The sequence below is a fragment of the Zootoca vivipara genome, chromosome 1, assembly GCF_965207765.1.
Source record: "Zootoca vivipara chromosome 1, rZooViv2.hap1.1, whole genome shotgun sequence".
Taxonomy (NCBI): Eukaryota; Metazoa; Chordata; class Lepidosauria; order Squamata; family Lacertidae; genus Zootoca; species Zootoca vivipara.
In genome coordinates, this window is record NC_142582.1 from 54,097,161 (window position 1) to 54,103,265 (window position 6,105).

Genomic DNA, 6,105 nt, shown 5'->3' on the forward strand with positions numbered 1-6,105 from the left:
GTTGGTTTGTTCCCAAGAATTGTACCAGCGAGCCTCTTAACAGAATTTCATATTCCCTTATAAAGTCATGTCCAGCAATAACTTCATGCCCAAGCACTCTCATGTCTCAGATGCAAGCAATCCCCTTGGCAAGCTACGCATTTAATATGCATCTTGTTTTCTTTTGCAAACCTCCCAGCCTCAGCAGTTCAAATTCCAGCCTACACATGCACATATGCACACACACTTGTTGGGAACATGCTCTCTTTTATCCAGACCAAATAACTGTCAGCATTTAAATGGGCAGTAGAAAGATGATGGATAACAGGATGGCATATAGTTACAGGTAGGTAGCCGTGTTGGTCTGACGTAGTCAAAACAAAAAATAAAATAAATTCCTTCCAGTAGCACCTTAGAGACCAACTAGGTTTGTCATTGGTATGAGCTTTTGTGTGCATGCAGGATTTTTTTTTATTTTTAGGATGGAATATGTTAAAGGTTCAATCCTAGGTTCACTTGGAGTGCCATCTTCACCCTGTCTGCTCGAACCCCTGCAGTATACACCCAGGTAAGTGGAGTTAGAGGCTAGGACTGCAACATTACTTATGCATTGGGATTCGGCTGCAGAACAGCAGAGTTTACTAAGCACACTTGCTGGGGGGAAGTCTACACTAGCATCCATCTGATACACTTCTGAGTAAACATATGCAGGATTTTATTGCAGGGTCTTCAGTAGTTTAGCCCTAAACTCAGGACTCTATGAATTTTTGTTTGCTTCTTGGCATATTGAGCTCCAAATTGCTGTTTGACTTCTCATGAAGGAGAACGGAAGCAAAGCTGCCACAAAGCACACTCGCCTCAAGAAACACTGAGCTCACTCCCACCTAACAGCCGGGGTTTCAATATGCTTGCCCTGACCAAAAAAATAAAGTGTTGCTGCTATCCCTTTCCCACGACACCTTCAGTAATCCTAGCACAGTCGAAGTTAGAAGGTGCTGTTTACCCTACCGCTTGCGAAGCCTTCAGCTCCTGCGTTCATTTTACGACATGCTAGGCACAGGAGCCCTGCTTTTGGGGGGGGGGGCGCACATGATGGCAACCTGACAGAGCAACTCAAGAGGCAGCGGTTCCCGCCCAGCAGCCAAGACTCCGTTAAGCCCAGGCTTCGAGTGGCGAAACTCCAGCAAACATCTGAACCAAGGCTCGAGGCAAGCCTCGCCTCAGCAAAGCCCACATACTCTCAGGGAGAGCCAGAGAAGCCAGCCTGAATGTCCGTCGTTTAGCGCCACATCCTTTCACGCAAGGCAGAGATCCTCCCAGACGCGGAGAACGGAGCCACCTAAGCCCCACAGAGCGGTCGGCGCTGAGTTCCAATCCTACCCTACAGCGGTTTCTATAAGTGGGGAAGACGCGCTGGGCCACATGGTTTCACTTTCAGGGGCCCAGGAGGCAACGCAGCCACTTCTCCCTGCGGTGCCCCCCCTGACGCCTTCTGCAGCTCCCCGCGCTCCTTCTGCACCCCGTGCATGCACACCCCTCTCCCCGCGCTCCCAGCCCCGCTCCCTCTCCTCCCTGCTCCACGCGGCGCCCTGCCCTGTGTGGACCCACACGAATGCCCGGCCGCCCCCCGCCCCCGGGCCCAGACCTGTGGCTCGCTGGAGGGTTGCCGGCGGCGGGGTGAGCAGCGGTATGCTGCCTGCGACGGGGCTCGGGGGGCGGCCGGGCGAAGGAGCAGGGAGCGCCGGCCTCACAGAGTCTGCCCCCCTGTTCCCATCCTTGCGCTGCTGCCCCGCGCTTCTTGCGCACGGCCGGGCATGGGCTCCTGCTGCGGAATCATGGTGTGGGGCTGGGCGATGGGGGCGGCACGGGAGGCAGGCGCGGGTCTCGTCCGGGCAGGGACAGGCGAAGCGAGCCGGGCCGTCCGCGTCGCCGCAGCAGAGAAGCTCGCTCGCTCGCTCAGCCGCAGTCTCGCAGTCCTCGCTTGAGGAAGAGCGGGGGGGGGGAGAGCGTGACTGGGAGGGGATCAAGCAGGGGAAGGAAACGCGGTTCGTGTGAAGGAGTGCAGAGGTGGTGGGGGCAGCGGGAGGAGGCAGGCTCCGTGCAAGGCGGTGGAGAAGCAGGGGGAGGAGGGAGGGGCGCTGGGGGCAGCAGTTGCAGCGTGGAGCCTCGAGCGCGGGGATCTTCCGAGGTAGACTGGAGGGGGGCGGTAGAGTCACGTTTATTATGCGCAGAGCTTGGGATGCAAGCACACACCACGCAGCCGAGGAGGTGCCGCGAAGCACCAATGCAATCCAGCAGCGCGCAAGCGGGGGCCGCGGGAGGATGCCGAAGCCCCGGGGTTCCCTACAGGCTTTGGATTCGGGACTCGTAGGAGCGAGCGAGGCCTCTTGCCAACCCAGTCCTTTTTTAGCACAGGCTGAGGTTTCCATAGAAACTGCGCCCCGTAGCTCGGAAGGGAGGGGGGGGGGAATCTCGGCGCGCGCGTTCTTCTTTCCCACTCCTCCTCCTGTGACATCACAGCTCATTACCCGGGAAACGCCAGTGACGTCAAGATGCCGGTGACATCAATAACCCAAAGGAACGGGCAGCTGTGGAGGGGCGTCACGGCTAAAGAAGGCTCCAGAACATATTTGTGCGCAAGTCCCCAATGATCGACATTATATATTTAAAAAAACACCCATGGTTTTTTTTTTTTAAAGCGGCACTCCGCTCTGAAAGACTTTTGCGTTAGACCCACATTCGAACTGTCAAAACTAAATTGATCGCCAGCAGATTGTCCCTCTCGCTGACTTTTAGATGCAGCTTTCATCGCTCTGACAAAGCCCCGCACACACCCTGCCTGCTTAGAATCACAATGCCCCTCCATCCCATTGAGTGAACTGAAGGTGTCCAATAAGCATTGCAGCGTTTATGTGTATGAGAGGTTGTAGAATACTGTACAGTATTAGCAAAACAAGCATTACACTAATACTATTATGTAAGTAACAGAAATATCACTTTTTCCATAGGGCAAAATTAATTCAGCATTCAGACATATATCCCATGTCCAGTGTTTATGCCAGAAGAAGGAACAGGCTGCCATACAACTTACTGTCATATTTCCCACCATAGAGTACAGCTCTTTTTGTTATTGCAAATATTTAAAAAGAAAAATAACAAGCCTATATTCTTCTCATTCACCTTCCTATTATTGTTGAGGACAACAGAGAACAAAAGCACATTATTTTAACCTCTGCTGAATGATGGTTCAATCACCTGATTTCAGAACTACAGCATTCCAATTTGGTAATGGGCAACTCTTTTAACAGCAAGTCCCTTCTCGGAATAAATACACTTACATTACTAGGCAAGGTTCAATTTAGATCCAACCTTTTGCATATCCAGTACATTGCCACTTCCCAAGGAATTTATGTTTTCACATTTAGCCCTTGTATCCAGAGTATTCTTGTTCAAAACACCACACCCAGCTGAGCTCCAGGTTTTTTTTTGTAGCTACTTAGGAAAGGGATCTAAGCAAGCAGCCTGGCCTTCACGTTTGCACAGAAGTGAACAAGAGTACCTTTAACACTAGGAAGAGGGTAAAGGAAAACTGCCAGTACAACTCCTTTATCAAAATCTATGTTTTATCTGGATTTAGAATGTTGCAAGCAGGGATATTCACATTCCAGCACAATCTTGTTTTTATACACATTAGTGTTCTTCGTGGTGGCATGGTTTGGCAGGTCATTTTGTTCTGTACTGTGGTATATTCCAGTTTGCTACTAATTTCAGCTTCCCATTTCTTTGTTTCGAACTGCTGCTAACAAAGCATTCATTCTTCAAGGTCCACAACTTGTTTCACTGAATGTGCATGTGCCCCCCCCCCCCCACAAACACCACACCAGCAGCAGCAGGTAACTTCTGACTATACTGCAACTCTCATTTTCTCCACCTATTGGCCATGGTGGGGCTGATGAGAGTTGGGAGTCCCAAAAACATCCGCTAGGCCACAGACTTCCCACTCCTGGAAGAAACATTGACTGAGAGGGGTGATCCTTTGCACCTTGATCAAAAAACCTCATTGATTTAAACAGGACTCAATCTCTGATAAGTGTACAGAGTCGGAAACATTGCTCCTTAGGTTAAGGTACACACATATTTTGCATCTCTCCCTCCTCCAGTCTCAAATTTCTACAAATCACAGCTCAGTATAAACAGTTCACTTAAGAGCCACATGACCTCATTCCTTTCCTAACACATCTCTCCTTCCCAAAACTAAACAGCTAACAAAATGATTAAGTGCAGTTAATGTAACACCATTGAGACTTTTAAAACAGCACCATTTTACTCCATCCAATATTAACATTCTAGAAATTAAATCCTACATGTACATTTTATTTCACATTCAGAGGCTGCTTGTATACTAAAGTTTCTTCCTGCAATATGCAATAATTGAAGACAGTAGTGGTTCTCAGTGATCTGATAGAACATAGATTTTTGGCTTAGCACTGTAGCCTGGTTAATGAAAAATATTTAACTGTATCCTTCAGGCTTTTATTTTTTTCCTGTTTTTTATTACAGTAAATCTTTATTGAATATATTCCTTTTCTAAACAAAACATATTATCAATCAATATAACCAATTACTCCCCCCCTTTATTCCCTCCCCTCCCTCCCTCTCCCACCCTCCAAAGACTTCCCTCAGCTCCCCTCGGGTTTGTTTATCCATATTATCCTCTGCATGTTATAAAATTGTACATATGCTTAGCTATCATGTGTTCTACTAATAAATTTGTGGATGTTTATTCGATATCCTTCAGGCTTTTACACAGAATCACTTTTGCACAATACTGCCTATCACTTTGATTTGCAATCCCTTGCATGTTTCTCTCAAGGTTATGCTTCTGTCACAGGAAACTCACATTTCCCAAGCTCTCAAAGGATGTCACAAGCCAAAGGAACTATTACTTCCTCCCACCTCTGTGAAATTTGTTGATACTGACTTCCATGTGGATATAGGTATGGAATTATCAAGTTCTGATATTCCTGCATGGCAGGGGGTTGGACTAGATGACCCCTGGGGTCCCATCCACCTCTAAGATTTTGATTCTATGATACTATATATCATGAGTAACAGGAGACAAGTCTATCCCAGATACTTGCACACAGAGGTCTGGATTCAACTAACCTCGTGTGCTGAGAGAAGCCCCTGTAAGGGCTCCCACCAGCACAATGGGGCTCTCCTTCCCCACATCCGCTCCGGAGGGTCAGGAGAACCCCCCAGAATGCAGATCTACTGCACACAAAAAGGGCTTTCTTTAAAAAGCTTTCAAAAGAAAGAGATTTTGTTTCACCTACTACGCCTGGGATGCATCTTCTCATTAAAGGCAGGCAAAGATCAAAGTACAAATGGGCATTCTTAAGAAGATGAGTCTCAAAGGGTAGCATTTAATATTGTCTGTACTGCTGCAGAGTCAGACAATTTATCAAACACAAAAGCAAAACTACTCGGATAACTCCTTAGATGAGGCATCCCCAAACTTCGGCCCTCCAGATGTTTTGGACTACAATCCCCATCTTCCCCTACCACTGGTCCTGTTAGCTAGGGATCATGGGAGTTGTAGGCCAAAACATCTGGAGGGCCGCAGTTTGGGGATGCCTGCCTTAGACCCATTTTTACATACCTCTACTTGCAAATAAGCCTTAGTTATCCGAAGAGTTTACTTGCAAAGTAGGTTTATAAATCAATCAACCAAACTGTGTTCATAATTCAACTTTTTTATTTAAAAAAGCATTAAAAAGAAAAATGTTAATTCAGCACCTGCTTAAAACTTTTTCCTAAGCTTTGCTGTTGCTTAGCTCCAGCACCTGATTTAATTGCTTTCAGCTGCATTTATTTTACTGCATTGTATTGCATTTTAAATTGTTTACACCACCTCAAGACTATTACAGGAAGCAGTATAAAAATCTCTTAATAAACAAATCCCCTTTCAGTTCTCATAAAAGCTTTGAAGACTTAGCAAGTATTCTTGGACCAAATGTGCAACCCCGTTCTGCACTTTTCAAGTGGCCAAAGGTTTCTAGAAAACAAAAGGGACATTTTAGGCCAAACAGGTTTGGAATATTTGCCACCCCCTGCCTTTTTCTA

The 6,105-nt window shown here is 47.2% G+C and overlaps 1 protein-coding gene across 3 annotated transcripts in view; it reads right to left on the reverse strand.

Moving 5' to 3' along the window:
* Positions 1-2,042, reverse strand: part of PITPNM1 (phosphatidylinositol transfer protein membrane associated 1) — a 28,721-nt gene extending 26,679 nt beyond the window's left edge. Inside the window, exon 1 of one of the 3 annotated variants that reach the window (XM_035124267.3) lies at positions 1,625-2,042. The gene's annotated coding sequence lies outside the window, so the exon portion shown is untranslated. The remainder of the gene's footprint in view (positions 1-1,624) is intronic. The other 2 variants (XM_035124285.3, XM_088664438.1) reach the window with 2 other exon arrangements.
* Between the last annotated feature and the right edge of the window lie 4,063 nt (positions 2,043-6,105).